The 16,012-nt window shown below is 41.9% G+C and overlaps 1 pseudogene across 1 annotated transcript; it reads left to right on the top strand.

Annotated features, from left to right (window-relative positions):
- Positions 1-1,134: 1,134 nt before the first annotated feature.
- Positions 1,135-2,437, top strand: LOC116527165 (annotated as a pseudogene). The gene has a single exon (XR_004258413.1). The product of XR_004258413.1 is annotated as a nucleophosmin pseudogene (transcript).
- Positions 2,438-16,012: the final 13,575 nt, after the last annotated feature.

Here is a 16,012-nt window from a genome sequence, read left to right as displayed (position 1 = left end):
CAGGGAGCATTTTCCCTAAGAAAAGGCTTCCTGTGACCCCACAGACTGTCTGTCCTAGGGTTAAGGGAGCAGAAAGAAAGTAAACTCAGGACAAACGAAGTACATTTAGCATCCTGAAGACAAGACTCAGGTCTGACTCATCCTTGACTCTCGGTGGATTAGCATGGTTTGCTTTCTGTTTGTTAAGCATCCAAATTAACAACAGTTTTTATATCAAACGTTGTGTAGTAACCAGACTCAATCATCCATTCACACATCCCTACTTTAGCCAAACAACCATTAATTTTCAGCTTTTACATCGTCCAAGCGTTGCGCAAGGAGCGGGGGGTAGAAAACAAAGAGAAAAAGGCGCACTGTTCAGTTTCTGATTCACCTACTTCACTTGATCTTAGCCAAAAGGCCAAGAAGCGACTGATTCATCTACTTCCTTCAGCAAGTTTTAAAAAAGCAAGTATTTATTCCTCATTTAACAAATATTCACTGAGCGCCTGTTGTATGTCAGGCTCCATCCTCGACATTCATTATGTTTGCAGCAGGACACAAAATGGTCAAACAGGTCTGCCTTCATGATGCTTACCTTCTAGAAGGGGAAGACAGACAAAAAGCAAGTGAATTATATAATGTATGGATAGTGACAAGTGGCTTCAAAAACAAAAGCAACTAAGGAGGTAAGAGTTGAAGGAAAGGGTGCAGTTTTGCAGGAAGTAGTCAAGGAACCTCTCACTGGAACCAAAGACCGGACAGGAGGAGCTGTGTGGACCAGAAAGACCCATGAAGAGTTTGGGGACCAGCCAGGCACCACCACACCCATAATCTCAGCACTATGGGAGGCTGAGGCAGGTAGATCACCTGAGGTCAGGAGTTCAAGACCAGCCTGGACAACATGGTGAAACCCCATCTCTAGTAAAAATACAAAAATTAGCTGGAGATGGTGGCGGGCACCTAGGTAATTGGGAGGCTGAGGCAGGAGAATCACTTGAACCTGGGGAGCAGAGGTTGCAGTGAGCCAAGATTGCTCTATTGCACTCCAGCCTGGGCAACAAGAGTGAAACTCCATCTCAAAAAAAAAAAAAAAAAGAAAGAAAGAAAGAAAGAAAGAAAGAAAAAGTTTGAGGACCATATCTTCACTAAAAGTCATCTGCTAGCCCTGGTGTGAGTCCGTCCTGGGCGGCTGTTCTTTTGAGCAGTGGTCGTTTATCTCCGTCCGCCTTCTCTTCCACCTAAGTGCGTGTCGCCACCCGATGGAAGATTCGATGGACATGGACATGAGCCCCCTGAGGCCCCAGAACTATCTTTTCGGTTGTGAATTAAAGGCCGACAAAGATTATCACTTTAAGGTGGATAATGATGAAAATGAACACCAGTTATCTTTAAGAACGGTCAGTTTAGGAGCTGGTGCAAAGGATGAGTTGCACATTGTTGAAGCAGAGGCAATGAATTACGAAGGCAGTCCAATTAAAGTAACACTGGCAACTTTGAAAATGTCTGTACAGCCAACGGTTTCCCTTGGGGGCTTTGAAATAACACCACCAGTGGTCTTACGATTGAAGTGCGGTTCAGGGCCAGTGCATATCAGTGGACAGCACTTAGTAGCTGTGGAGGAAGATGCAGAGTCAGAAGATGAGGAGGAGGAGGATGTGAAACTCTTAAGTATGTCTGGAAAGCGGTCTGCCCCTGGAGGTGGTAGCAAGGTTCCACAGAAAAAAGTAAAACTTGCTGCTGATGAAGATGATGATGATGATGATGATGATGATTTTGATGATGAGGAAACTGAAGAAAAAGTGCCAGTGAAGAAATCTATACGCGATACTCCAGCCAAAAATGCACAAAAGTCAAATCAGAATGGAAAAGACTCAAAACCATCATCAACACCAAGATCAAAAGGACAAGAATCCTTCAAAAAACAGGAAAAAACTCCTAAAACCCCAAAAGGACCTAGTTCTGTAGAAGACATTAAAGCAAAAATGCAAGCAAGTATAGAAAAAGGTGGTTCTCTTCCCAAAGTGGAAACCAAGTTCATCAATTATGTGAAGAATTGCTTCCGGATGACTGACCAGGAGGCTATTCAAGATCTCTGGCAGTGGAGGAAGTCTCTTTAAGAAAATAGTTTAAACAGTTTGTTAAAAATTTTCCGTCTTATTTCATTTCTGTAACAGTTGATATCTGGCTGTCCTTTTTATAATGCAGAGTGAGAATTTTCCCTACCGTGTTTGATAAATGTTGTCCAGATACCATTGCCAAGAATGTGTTGTCCAAAATGCCTGTAGTTTTTAAAGATGGAACTCCACCCTTTGCTTGGTTTTAAGTATGTATGGAATGTTATGATAGGACACAGTAGTGGTGGTCAGACATGGAAATGGTGGGGAGACAAAAATATACATGTGAAATAAAACTCAGTATTTTAATAAAGTAAAAAAAAAAAAAAAAAAAAAAAAAAGTCATCTGCTACCCCCAGTAGCATTTTTCATAATAAAAGGCCTCCCATGAACCCTCAAACTCTCTGCCCTGGCTGGGCATGATGGCTCAAACCTGTAATCCCAGCCCTTTGGGAGGCCAACGTGGGTGGATCCCCTGAGGTCAGGAGTTCTAGACCAGCCTGGCCAACATGGCGAAACCCCGTCTGTACTAAAAATGCAAAAATTAGCCAGGCATGGTGGCATGCACCTGTAGTCCCATCTACTCCAGAGGCTGAGGCAGGAGAATCGCTTGAATCCAGGGGTGGGGGCAGAGGTTGCAGTGAGCCGAGATTGCCCCACTTCACCGTAGCCTCGGTGAAAGAGCGAAACTACATCTCACAAAAAAAAAAAAAACAAAAAAAAACACCAAAACCAAAAAACTGTCAGCCCGACATGGCTAAGGGAATGGAAAGAAAGCAAACTCAGGATAAGTTCCCCTTCTTTTTTTTCTCACCTTCCTACCTGAACAGTTTCCTGTTCATCCGTGGCCAGAGACTCAGACAAGTCTGTATAGAAGATAAGCAGCCGTTGTGTAAAATCAGAGGGGTGTGTGACTGAGATACAGCGGGTTCTGGTGGAAACTGTGCTGCTGACTGTCTTCCCACGACGTGAAAGTAAAAGCAGACACTTTACTTGTCTGAATTATCAGAAAATGGGTCTGGTTTTTGTCACCTCCTGAGACGCCAGCCAGGAGATCTGAACTCCAGGGTCATGGACCTTCCTGCAGAGGGGCTGGCCTTGTGAGCACAGCAACGAGGCACTGCCCAGTGGAACCCCAGTCTCACTTCCCCATAGAAGTTACAAAATACATGTATGTTTTCCTCATTGCATCCGTTTTTAGGTCAAGAATTTTAACCGTTTGGGGTTCGTTACTTCGTTCGTTATTTCAAACTTAAGAAATCTACAAACCACAGGAAATGAAACTTGACTAAACGCAGATGATACAGACAGCCAACTCCCAAAATGTGCTGGGCGCCACTCAGTTCTAGATGACCTTTAGCAAAAAGAGGGTGTTCTGATGAAACTCTCTGACTGTAACCAACTGCCTCCCACTTACAGGATTCTCCCCTCGTGTGACCAAGTGCTGTCATCTATGAGGCCCTGGCAGCACAAGTTGAGTGGAACCTAAAAGAGAACAGGGATTCCACAAGGTCTTCTGGAATGGTGCACATGTTGGAAAGTTGTTTCAGCATTTGAAAAGACTTGGCCTGTTTTTAAAGCAATGCATGGTTTAAGAAGAATGGCAAAATTAAGCCAGCTTTTTTCAAACACATTTCACCTTTTTTTTTAATGACCACTGGAAAGAATGTAACTTATTTTCAAAAAGAATTCTCTCAAGAAAACCTAGTTGGCCCGTTCATCTATCTCCCTGCTCACAAGGGAATGAATGAAAGAAGACAACACTTGCCACCTCTGAAAGACTGTTATTCTCCCTCTCTGTGTAAAAGTGGTACTATGTAATTTCTACTCATTTGGTTACAAATAAAACTAGCAAGTGAAGGATCCGTGGTTTCAGTATGTCACCTATAAACCTGAATCCTTTGTGCTAAAATTGTTCAAATGTTTAATTGAATCTTATTCAATACCAGTGCCTTTGTATATTGCATGTTGTATATACGCATGGTCCTTGGCTTGTTCTGAGAGGCATTTGGTGGAATAAGAAGAGATTAAATGAAGCCTCGTTCTAGCACATCCTTTCTAAAATAAAAAGGCAGAGCACCCATAGAAGGTTCTAGAAAAGGAACACATACCATGTAAAGGCAGAAAGGAAAGAGGTTCTACACTACCCAGGTCATATGGTTTGGATTTGTGTCCCTGCCCAAATCTCATGTCAAATTGTAATCCTGAACATTGGAGGAGGGGCCTGGTGGGAGGCAACTGGGTTGTGTGAGTATATTTTCCCTTGTTCTCGTGATAGTGAGTGAGTTTAGAACTGGTTGTTTAAAGGCATGTAGCACCTCCCACTTCTCCCTCTTCCTCCTTCTTCAGCCATGTAGGACGTGCCTACCTCCCCTTCGCCTTCCACCATCATTGTAAGTTTCCCAAGGCCTCCCCAGCCCTGCTTTCTGTACAGCCTGCAGAACCGTGTGCCAATTAAACCTCTTTTCTTTATAAATTATCCAGTCTCAGTTAGTTCTTTACAGAAATGCAAGAGCAGACTAATTCACCAGGGAAGTGTGATGGTTGATTCTCCGTGTCAGATTGGCTGGGCTATGTGGTGCCCAGATGAAACATTATTTCTGGATGTGCCCATGACAGTGTGTCCAGATGAGATGAACATCTAAATCAGTAAACTCAGTGAAGCTGATCACCCTCCCCAATGTAGGTGGGTATTACCCAATCTGTGGAGGGTCTGGATAGAACAAAAGGGGAAAGGGGGAGGAATTCACTCCTTCTGCTTAACATTTGACTGCTTGAGCTGGGACATCAGTCTTCTCTGTCCTGTTCTGGGACTGGCACCATTGGCTCTCCTGGTTCTCAGACCTTTGGACTTGGACTAGAATTCTACCACTGGTGCTCTTGGATCTCCACTCTGTAGAGGGCAGTTCGTGGAACTTCTCAGCCTCCATGATCATGGGAGCCAATTCTCATAATAAATCTCCTTCTATACCTATGTTCCAGTGGTTCTGTTTTTCTGGCGAACTCTGACTAGTTCAGGAAGAGAGTGATTTGGGGTTAGCAGCTGTTGAGAAGTGAGGCATAAGCCCAGGTGAGAACAGGTAAGCCAGCCACTATCCCTGTTCTCAGCAACTTTGAATCACTGGCTCATCCTCAGAGTCATGTAGTGAGGTTTCAAGTTCTGCCTTCTTGCTGACATGCAGTTGTTCTATCTGCCTGTGGCATTATGGCCTTTTCCTTGTCACTATGAATAAAGGATCTTTGTTTTAGTCTCTAGTATCAGAACAGCATCCTGGCCACATCAAAGGAACTCTTAAGTGTGGAAAACTTTCCTCTGCAGAGTCTCCACCCTGTAACATATCACCATTTCCCCATTACCTCGTTCTTCCTTCTCCGAATGAGTTACAAACATAGCCCAAGTTCAGTTGTTTATCTTATTCTTTGTTTTCACATTGAATAGGATATAGAAGGGATTGCAAAGCACCTTAAAAAATGGCGCCTTTCAATAAAGGACCGTATTTCACCTTTAAACAGACATAATCCCTGCTTTGGGGGAGCGCACAGTCTTATGGAGTCTTCACTGACTGCTCCCATCATTCAGGGTCTTCTATGCTCAGGTGGAGAAAGTTACTAACCATGCGGTGTCACTGCTGCTGGAACCAATTCTCCCTACATCTGTCTTTTTTTTTTTTTGAGACAGGGTCTCACTCTGTCACCCAGGCTGGAGTGCAGAGGCACAATCATGGCTCATTGCAGCCTCGACTACCTGGGTTTAAGTGATCCTCCCACATCAGCCTTCCCAATAGTTGGGACCACAGGCATACACCATGATGCCCAGCTGATTTTTTAATTTTTTGTAGGGACTGGGTCTCACCATGATGCCCAGGTTGGTCACTGTCCTTTACCTGCTTGCTAATGTTTAAAGTCCTTTCATAAGCACCACATCTTTTCATTCCATAAGTAGATATCTGAGGCTTAACATACCAATAGGCTGAGAGAGGCGACACAGTGCACAATGCCCTTCTGATGACAGAGAAACTGGGAAGTGAAAGTGTAGAGGAGGGAACCCCACTGTGATGGTTAATATTGAGTGTCGACTTAATTGGATTGAATTCAGTGTCAACTTGATTGGATTGAAGAATGCAAAGTATTGTTTCTGGGTATGTTAGTGAGAGGGATGCCAAAGGAGATTTACATTTGAATCAGTGGACTGGGAGAGGTAGATCCACCCTCAGTCTGGGTGAGCATCATCTAGGCAGCTGCCAGCGTGGCTAGAAGAAAAGCAGGAAAAAGAAGGTGGAAAGAGCGGGCTTGCCGAGTCTTCCGTTTTCATCTTTCTCCTGTGCTGGATGCCTCCTGCCCTTGAACACTGGACTCCAGGTTCTTCAGCTGTTGGACTCTTGGACTTACACCAGCGGTTTGCCAGGGGGTTCTCACCAGGGTTTGCCTTTGGCCACAGACTGGTGGCTGTACTGTCGGCCTCCTTACTTTTGAGATTTGGGGTTTGGACTGTCTTCCTTGCTCCTCAGCTTGCAGAAGGCCTATTGTGTGACTTCACCTTGTGATCATGTGAGTTAATACTCCTTAATAAATTCCCCTTCATATATACATCTATCCTACTAGCTCTGTCCCTCTAGAGAACCCTGACTAATACACTCACCGAGGAGGCTTGGGACACAGAAAGGGCAGGTGTGAGAAAAAGGCAAACTTCATCTCTCTGCAGAACCTGCCTGGCACTTCTCTTGCTGAAATGGGGCACCCACTGACAGCAAACCACAATGTATCACATTAAAAGGAACTTCTTATTAATGGGCTAATGTATCCATGAAGCTAGTATACCCACAGAGTGATGAAGAAATGCTACCTGATTCTGGGAAAGGCACTAAGGTTCTATCTTTCAATCACCTACTAAGGAAGGTCTCAAATGTGCATAGACACAATTATCTGAGGGCAGAAGACAGGTAATGATGGTGGTAAACACAGAGCACACTCCTAACTGGTCTGTCATTGTCACATGCGTGGCTCCTATAAGTATTAATACAAATTATAGACTTCAGGATAAAGTGTCAGATGCCCAACTAGATCATCAGCCAAAATGTGGGCTGAAAACTCCAAGTAGGTATCACTTGGAATTCAATTTACAGTATTTGGGTTTTGTTTTATAAACACTCTGGCTGATGTGTCTTCCTTCACAAGTGAATTTCATCTCTATCCTTCAAGGCCCAGCTCTTATGGTGCATTCTCTTGAAAAATTTCCTGGATTCCTTCAGCTGGGATTCTTTCACCTCTTTAGTGCTCCCCAGGCCCCTATTCATGTCTCTGTTTTAGCACATGCTATATTCTATCTTTTATCCTAGAGCTCTGTATGTTCATGTTTTAAAGGCTCTATTTGACTAAAGCTCTGTGAAGGCAAGACTTCCACAGTACTCTGCTTTCTCTAAAACTTACATTTTACCAATTTAAAGGGTACCATTTCTCTATAACTCACATTTTGTCTGTTTAATGGCTGTATTTCTCACTTTTCATATGTTCCAAGAGGCATGGAGTCATGTATGTTTTATTTACCACTCTAAATACAGTCATGTGCCATCTAACAATGTTTTGGTTAACAGCAAACCACATATACAACAGTGGAACCATAAGATTACACTACTGTACTTTTTACTGTACCTCTTTTATGGTGGGATATGTTTATATAAACAAATACTTGCCACTGTTATAACTGCCTACAATTTTCAGTGTAATAACATGCTGTACAGGTTCATAGCCTAGAAGCAACAGGCTACACCAGCTAGCCTCAGGGTGTAGTAGGCTATACCATCTAGGTTTGTATAAGTTCCCTCCATGATGTTTACACAGTGACAAAATTGCCTAGTGACACATTTCTCAGAATATATCCTCCTCCTCATTCTCAGATTCATGACTATATAGCATAATTCCTATTATAATATCTGGCACATAGTAGACATTCAGTAAAAGTTTTTTGAATGAATATAGTATATGTTCACACTTTTCAAATAATTCAGCAGACATAACTTATACTTAACAGGATTTTAAAGAATGGTTAATTGGCAGCCTGGGTGCTCCCTCATTGCGGGGAGAGCACCTGGTTCTTAAAAAAAAAAAAAAAAGAATGATTAATCAATATATATGTGGGATCTGGATAGAATAAAGTAGAACTAGAGACACGAGTACACCCAAAGCAAGATGCAATGCAGAGACACACATTTAGGAATAAATCCTGAATTAAGAAGAAGAGGCACTCTGCAGCAAGCCCCAAAGTCAGTGGACCCAAGTATTTTAAAGAAATAATGAGAAACTGCATTTTCTGCTTGACACTTCCACTTAGACAACAGCATTGTTAGGTATTTTTGAAGAAAAACACCTAAAGTAATAAGCCATTTGTTCTTGTGTCAAAAATCTAAAACCTTACTAGATGATCACAGAGAAATTGGGATTCTATATGTCTACCTACAGTTCATTCATTCTTTTCTGCAGAATTATTTTCAGGAAGACGTCCAACTCCAAATGCATTTGCTGAGAGAAATCTTTACCACTTTGCTGGATCAAACACACACTGAGGGCCTGAGGAGCTGGGAACCCTAGCAGAATTTTTCAGAATAGGATGTCTAATTTCTCACCCTGAGGTGTCACAAAAGAACTCAGTAAAGTCATCTCATTTCCTAGAAAGTCTTTAGTGATTAGTGATGCCCTCCCAACATGTGTGAACAAATATTCTCAAAATACAGTGGGCACTATGCCAAGAGAGCAAATAAAAGCATTTATAACAGCAGCTGGGAATTTCATACCCTTTGAGTTGGATGCATTTGCATTGATGCAGCAACGATCATCCTCCCAGCCTTCTTCTCTAGCTGAGAAATGAAAGATCAAGGGTAAATGTGCAAAAGTGGTACTCAGAGCCATTTTCAAAGGTATAATACATAAGTTCCACCTCTGCCCCTACTATGCCCCTATTATGAAAGCGAAAGTAGGCTTTCAAACTCCAATCTTCATTACAAGTATCATCAACCCCAAGATACCTTCTTTGATCCTGCCTCCCAATGCAAATTGAATTGTTCCTTCCTCAGTGCTCCCAGCAGCACTCTGATTATATAGATATTTTCACATTATTTATCATATTGCAAACATAATGTGTTGTCTTGAGGGCAAGAGCCATGTCATATTCTTTTTTATATCCCAGAAATCTAAAATAGGCAGTGTTGGCCTACATCAAACCTACCCCACTGTACCCCCACTACAGACAGAAAGAGAGTGCCTTGCGCATAATGGACATGAGGGAGGCACTTAATAAGAATTTACTGAATTTCTACTATGTACCAGGCACTGTCCAAGGTGCTAGGGATACCATTAAAGAAGAGTGGTAATGTCCCTGCTCTCTAAGAGTCAATATTTTAATAAACCACAGATTAACAGAAATATGATTTTGGATTATGTATTAGGCCATTCTCATCCTGCTATAAAGAACGGCCAGAGACTGAGTAATGTTTAAAGGAAAGAGGTTTAATTGACTCACAGTTCTGCAAGACTTAGGGAGGACTCAGGAAACTTAAAATCATGGCAGAAGCAGAGGCAAACATGTCCTTCCTCACATGACAGCAGCAAAGAGAAGTGCAGACTGAAGGGGGAACAGCCCTTTATAAAACCATCAGATTTTGGAGAACTTACTATCATGAGAACAGCATGAGGGTAACTGCCCCCATGATTAAATTACCTCCCACTGGGTCCTTCCCACAACACATGGGGATTATGGAAACTACAATCCAAGGTGAGATTTGGATGGGGACACAGAGCCAAACCTTATCAGATTGGAATGAACATCATGAAAAAAATAAAAATGTGTAATGGGATGAAGAGTGGTTTGGAAGAATGCCAAGATGGTTGGGACAGTTTTCTCTGGGACAGGACATTTGAAGAGAGCCATCTGTACAAGGATCTGCAAGGGGAGAGTGTCCTAGGAGAAGGCACTAAACTAAAGCAACGTTGGTAATTGATGGGGATACAGGCAACTTGGGATGGGACAGGTGTAGAGGGAAAGGGTGGAGCTGATTAATTGCTCACTCTGTCTCCTCCATCTGTACCAGAGCAGGGTGCTACTTCTCCTCTCACTCTGCATGCTTTTTTCATTACCACTTCCAATTTCTTAATTCTTCTCCCTAATTACAATTAAACTACAAGAACATCAGCCTTTGCCAGCAGCAAACACATATGGAGCCATCTTCTAACAGTGAATCATATAAAACGCCAAAACAAAAGCCGTTGGTAAATAGAGGCTGAGAGTATTAAGATTTAGCTTTCATTATTATTAGGTCCATTCAACTAATGTTTATTTTATGACAATTACATCTCATTATCATTGCAGATCTTAGTCATAAATTAAGTTATAAATTCACTCCTCGTTTATTTCTTTCCACATTAGCTCCTAGGGCGTCCTATTGTGACATAAATCACTTTAGCAAAGCTGCATACTTGACCATACATGAACATAAAAAAAAACAAAAAAACAGCAAACTTATCTAAATAGTGTTTTCCAAGATAATCATACATATTTCAGGAAATAATGATACTTCTTAGTTTAGCATAACTTAACTGAAATTTGTTCATCATTATCATCATCTACTTCTTTGCAAGTATTTCTTCATCTTGCAAAGAACTGTAATCAACAAAAGAAAGAAGAAAAGAAGAGAATAAGCTATTTTCTGCATCACGACCAGATTGCCCAGATGTGGCGCCTGGAATACATCACACATGACACTTCTAGTCATGTTTCCAACCATTTGGAACATACAGGTTTTCCTTTGCAATCTGCAAAGCTTCTGGATGCTCCAAGCACTGCTGTCAGCAACAGCAGCCGGAAAAGGAACCACACAGAATGTACTCTACCTGATGTCATCTTCTGCTCCAACTCAAGGCATTTAGGTTCTTCTTGAAATTCTTCTTCCTAAGTGCCAGCCACCACACACCAGAAAAGCAGGGAGAAAGTAAAAAGAAGGCATTAATGTAAGGCAATACTTTTTGCAAGCCTACTAATTCATATCGGATCAAGACTTGAAAAAATTAAACCACTCCTTAAAGAACTGAGGCTTTGGACAAGCTACTACAAATCAACAATAAATGCTAAGTAGACTAACTACAGGGGTGTTGGGCTACACAACTCCAGGGTGCCATTCACATGGTAGTATCTATGCATGTTGTCCCTGGAGTGGTACAGCCGAGGGGCCCCCTGTGACTGATACATTTAAAGGCACCCATTACTTAGAAATGATGGTGATTCGTATTTCATAAGATTAAATGTCATCAGCATGTTTGAACAAAGAGAATTACGTTTTGTTTTTCATCATTTAGGGAACTCATTTCATGTACTGTTGAAAGCTCCATCATTATTCAGGTATATCTTTATCTCTAAGAAGGTAGGTGTATACATTCATCTCCGAGTGTGCACTGATATGATATTCTTTAATGACAATGGCTGCCACTGCAGTAACACTGATAAAAGTAGACCCCATTAGAAATGAGGGAGATAAATTAAGAGGAATATCTAAATTATCCTTTTCTAATTTTGTCTGCAAGATGACTTTATACCAATTCATTTAATTATTTTTCCTTTCATTAAACAAATATTTGTTGAGTGTCTGCTATGGGCTGTTTCTGTGGGATCTTAATCTTTAGGTAGGATACCTTCTAACATCTCTTGAATTATACGGCAGGAAGTTACCTACTCAGCTTCCTTCTTAGCCTGGCAGGAAGGCTATTGTGTTGACTTTGTTCTTTCTAAGAATTTAGCCCAATAGGAGATAGGCTAGACCATAGTAAAGTATATGGGTGTAGATTTCCATAAATAAAAACTGGGGCTATTCTATAACCAGAGTGAAAAAATGGAATTCAAAAACTGATATTATTTATTACAGGAAGACTCTCTCAAATTTGCCCTAAGTTTGCCAGTTCTAGGTAATATCTCATCCATTTCAGAACCCACCAGACTCTAGAGCTCAGCTAATAACACAATGTTGAGGCCGGGTGCAGCGGCTCACGCCTGTAATCCTAGCACTTAGGGAGGCTGAGGTGGGTGGATTCCCTTAGCTCAGGAGTTCAAGACCAGTCTGGGCCACATGGAAAAACCCCGTCTCTACAGAAAATACAAAAAAATTAGCCGGGTATGGTTTCGCCTGCCTAGTAATCCCAGCTACTCAGGAGGCTGTGGCAGGAGAATCACATGAGCCCGGGAGGTGGAGGTTACAGAGAGCTGAGATTGCACCACTGTACCCCAGCTTGGGCAACAGAGTGAGACTCTGTCTCAAAAAAAAAAAAAAAAAAAAGAAGAAAGAGATGTCTTTTTCAAAGGAAATTAGTATATCAAAGGGATATCTGCACTCCCATTCTTCTTTCTAAGTGATAGCCCCACAAACCAGTAAAGCGGGGAGAAAGTAAAAACAAAGCATTAGTGCATTGCATTTATTGCAGCACTGTTCACAACAGCAAAGATGTGGAATCAACCTGAGCATCCATCACCAGATAAATGGATTTTAAAAAGTGATAAATATACACAACAGAATACCATTCAGCCATAAAAAAGAAATTCTGTCATTTGCGACAACAAGAATGGAACTGGAGGTCATTAAATGAATAAGCCAGGCATAAAAAGATGAACAATCTGTTTGCCCTTCTCATATGTTCTTATTCTTGTTGCATGTTCTTACTCACACGTGGGAACTAAAAAAGTTGATCTCATGGAAACTGAGAGTAGAATGAGAGTTACCAGAGGCTGGGAAGGGTGTGGTGTGGGGAATGAAGAGAGGTTTGCTAAGGGCTACAAACATACAGCTGGATAGAAGCAATATATTTGAATGTTCACAGCAGAGCAGGGTGACTGCAGTTAACAATGGGTTGCATATTTCAAAGGAGCTAGAAGAGAGGACTTGAAATGTCCCAATACATAGAAATCATAAACACATAATGAATATCCTCAATGCCTTGACTTGATCATCACACATTCTGTGCATATAACAAAATATCACAAGTACCCCATAAATATGTAAAATATTATGTATCAATAATAATGTTTTTAAAAAGAAATGTCCTTCTCAATTCATAAAAAGTGGTTTCATTAAATTGCCGTAAGTATCGACTTATAAGTGAATTGATTTCACCTGTGTTGGGAACAAATGTTTTTCCAGAGATTAAAAATCATCTCTGAATATTCATCATCAGAGATCATTTCCAAAAATGTGTCCTACTTTTAAAACTCAAGGAATAGTACTGCATAAACAATTTGGGTAAACAAGGCGTCAGTTCAATGTTCTCCAATGTATGTGTTATAAGAAATTTTCATGAAAATTGCCTCCAGAATTACATATTTGAAGGGGGTATGAATTCATAGTATACCAAAGAATGTGTAAACAACAGAAAAGCTCCGTCACACAGCAAATAAATGCAGCAAGTCACTTCTTGTTTTACAGGGCCCAACAGAACAGTATATAATGAAAACATGAGTTATTTTATGACACAGTCACAGGGAAATCTCTTGAGATGCCAAAATAATCCAAATAAAGTTGTTTCCAAGATGAAAAGACTCTCCCCTTTGAGCCAACAAGACTGTTTACTTTTTTATTGCTCTGAATTCCAGAACTGTGAAATAACATAGCCCTTTAGCTTTTCTTCAAACATATATATGACTCTATCTTAAATAGCCCCTCCCCAGGGTTTCCCTTTGACTAGGGAGAGTTGCAAAGTCCCGCCACAATCCGCAGAGGGAAGGATGAAATGCTCTTGGCTGGTTAGCTCTTAGCACAGAATAAATAAGCATCTGTCCTCAATAGTATAAACCTTATGTTCTATTTAGAGAAAAGAACCTGAGCTCCTTCAATTCTTGTGTCTCTTCTCTTCAGTGCAAATCTGCAATTTGCTGAATGCGTTCATGGTGGCTTTTTCCCAGTAAAGCCAGAATAAAATGACAACAGCCCAACTGTAGTAGACACCTGTTGATTTTGCTGCCTGCTGTTCACTCACTATCTAGAAAGTGTGTCCTGACTTCCTCTTTACAGCCATCTTATCCCATTCTTAAGGAATTGTGGTTTGCTGTGCTCCAAGAAACTGATGTCTTCCCCACCATCCCACTCCAGGGGTGGAACATGTGACCCAAGCCTGTGCCCATCAGTTGGCGGCATTTCTCTCTGACTGGTAGAGTGGTCATGTTGTTGCAAGCCTTTTCTTTAGTTCAGCTAAAGACAGGGTTCTTTGTCCCATGGCCATGAAAATTAAGGCTCAAACACCATTTGAAAAGGCTTGACAACAATTTGAATGGTGAGCAAGACAGGGTTTTACCAGGTGAAAAGGAAGAAAAGGGGAAAACAGGGACTCTTGGTAGGCCAGAGTCCCCACTAGAGCCCTTCCCTCTTGGCCATTGGGATCCCAGGTTACAGGGGCCAGGCTCCTCCCTGATGGAAAATGCGCAAACATCCCAAGGCTCCACCCCAAGTGGGCAGGCTGGTTGGAGGTTTTCCGGGGACCCCTTGCCACGTCGCTGTCACAGTGTGATCCACTTAGGGCTAATGAGACATAATGAGGTTTTCTCTGGACTTCTGGGAGAATGACTCCTGTTCTTACACACTGGCCTGAAACCAGAGACAGGGGTTGCAGCTGCTGCTGTAGCCACCACCTTGTTATCACCTGCAGCTGAAACTGAAGGCACACAAAGGAAGGCGGAGCCAAGAGATGGTCCCAAGCTTTCTTCCGTTGATATCAACTAAGCCCCCAATTCAGCCATGCCTGAAGCAAGTTTAGCCCTGGACTCTTCCACATAAGCCAGTTAATACACTCACTTTTATTTAAAAAAAAAACAATCTATTTCTTTTTAAAACTAATTCCCATCAGGTTTTCTGTCACTTCTAAAACAATGAGTCCTAGCTCTGATAGACCAATATAAGAACCCTAGCTCTGAGAAGCCAGAAGTCAAGTGTGCTGATCATTGGTTCTGTACCTCAACTGCCATCATGAGTTTTTTCTTTCTTTTTTGAGACCGAGTCTTGCTCTGTTACTCAGGCTGGTGTGCAATGGCGTGATCTCAGCCCACTGTAACCTCTGCCTCCCAGGTTCAGGTGATTGTCCTGCCTCAGCCTCCCGTGTAGCTGGAATTACAGGCAACTGCCACCACGCCCAACTAATCTTTGAGTTTTTAGTAGAGATGGGGTTTCACCATAGTGGTCAGGCTGGTCTCAAACTCCTGACCTCAGGTGATCCACACTTGTCAGCCTCCCAAAGTGCTTAGATTACAGGTGTAAGACAGCATTCTCCACCCCATCATAAGTTTTACAATGCTAATTAAATTGAATGTGGCCATGATGATGTACGAAGAAGGTACTATTAAAATTTGTCAAACAAATGGACTTTTCATTTAGTCATATGTTACCACTTAACATGAATATGTCCTGAGAAATGCATCACTAGGTGATTTGATCATTGTGAGAACATCACAGATTGTCCTTACAAAAACCTAGGTGGTCTAGGCCTACTACACATCTGGGTTAAATGGATTAGCCTATTTTTCCTAGGCTGCAAACCTGTCCAGCACGTTAATGTACCAAATACTGCAAGCAATTGTAACACACTGGTAAGTATTTATGTTTCTAAACATAGAAAGGGTACAGTAAAAAGACAGTTTATCAGGGTAGCCATGGTGGCTCACGCCTGTCCTGTAATCCCAGCACTTTGGGAGGCTGAGGCAGGCAGATCACGAGGTCAAGAGATCAAGACTATCCTGACTAACATGATAGTCTGTCTAAAAATACAAAAATTAGCTGGGCATGGCGGCACGTGCCTGTAATCCCCTCTACTTGGGAGGCTGAGGCAGGAGAATTGCTTGAATCTGGAGGCTGGGGTTGCAGTGAGCCAAGATTGCACCACTGCACTCCAGTCTGGTGACA

The sequence above is a fragment of the Sapajus apella genome, unplaced genomic scaffold, assembly GCF_009761245.1.
Source record: "Sapajus apella isolate SASKATOON/1434 unplaced genomic scaffold, GSC_monkey_1.0 scaffold53, whole genome shotgun sequence".
NCBI lineage: Eukaryota > Metazoa > Chordata > Mammalia > Primates > Cebidae > Sapajus > Sapajus apella.
This window is presented reverse-complemented; position numbering and strand designations above follow the sequence as displayed.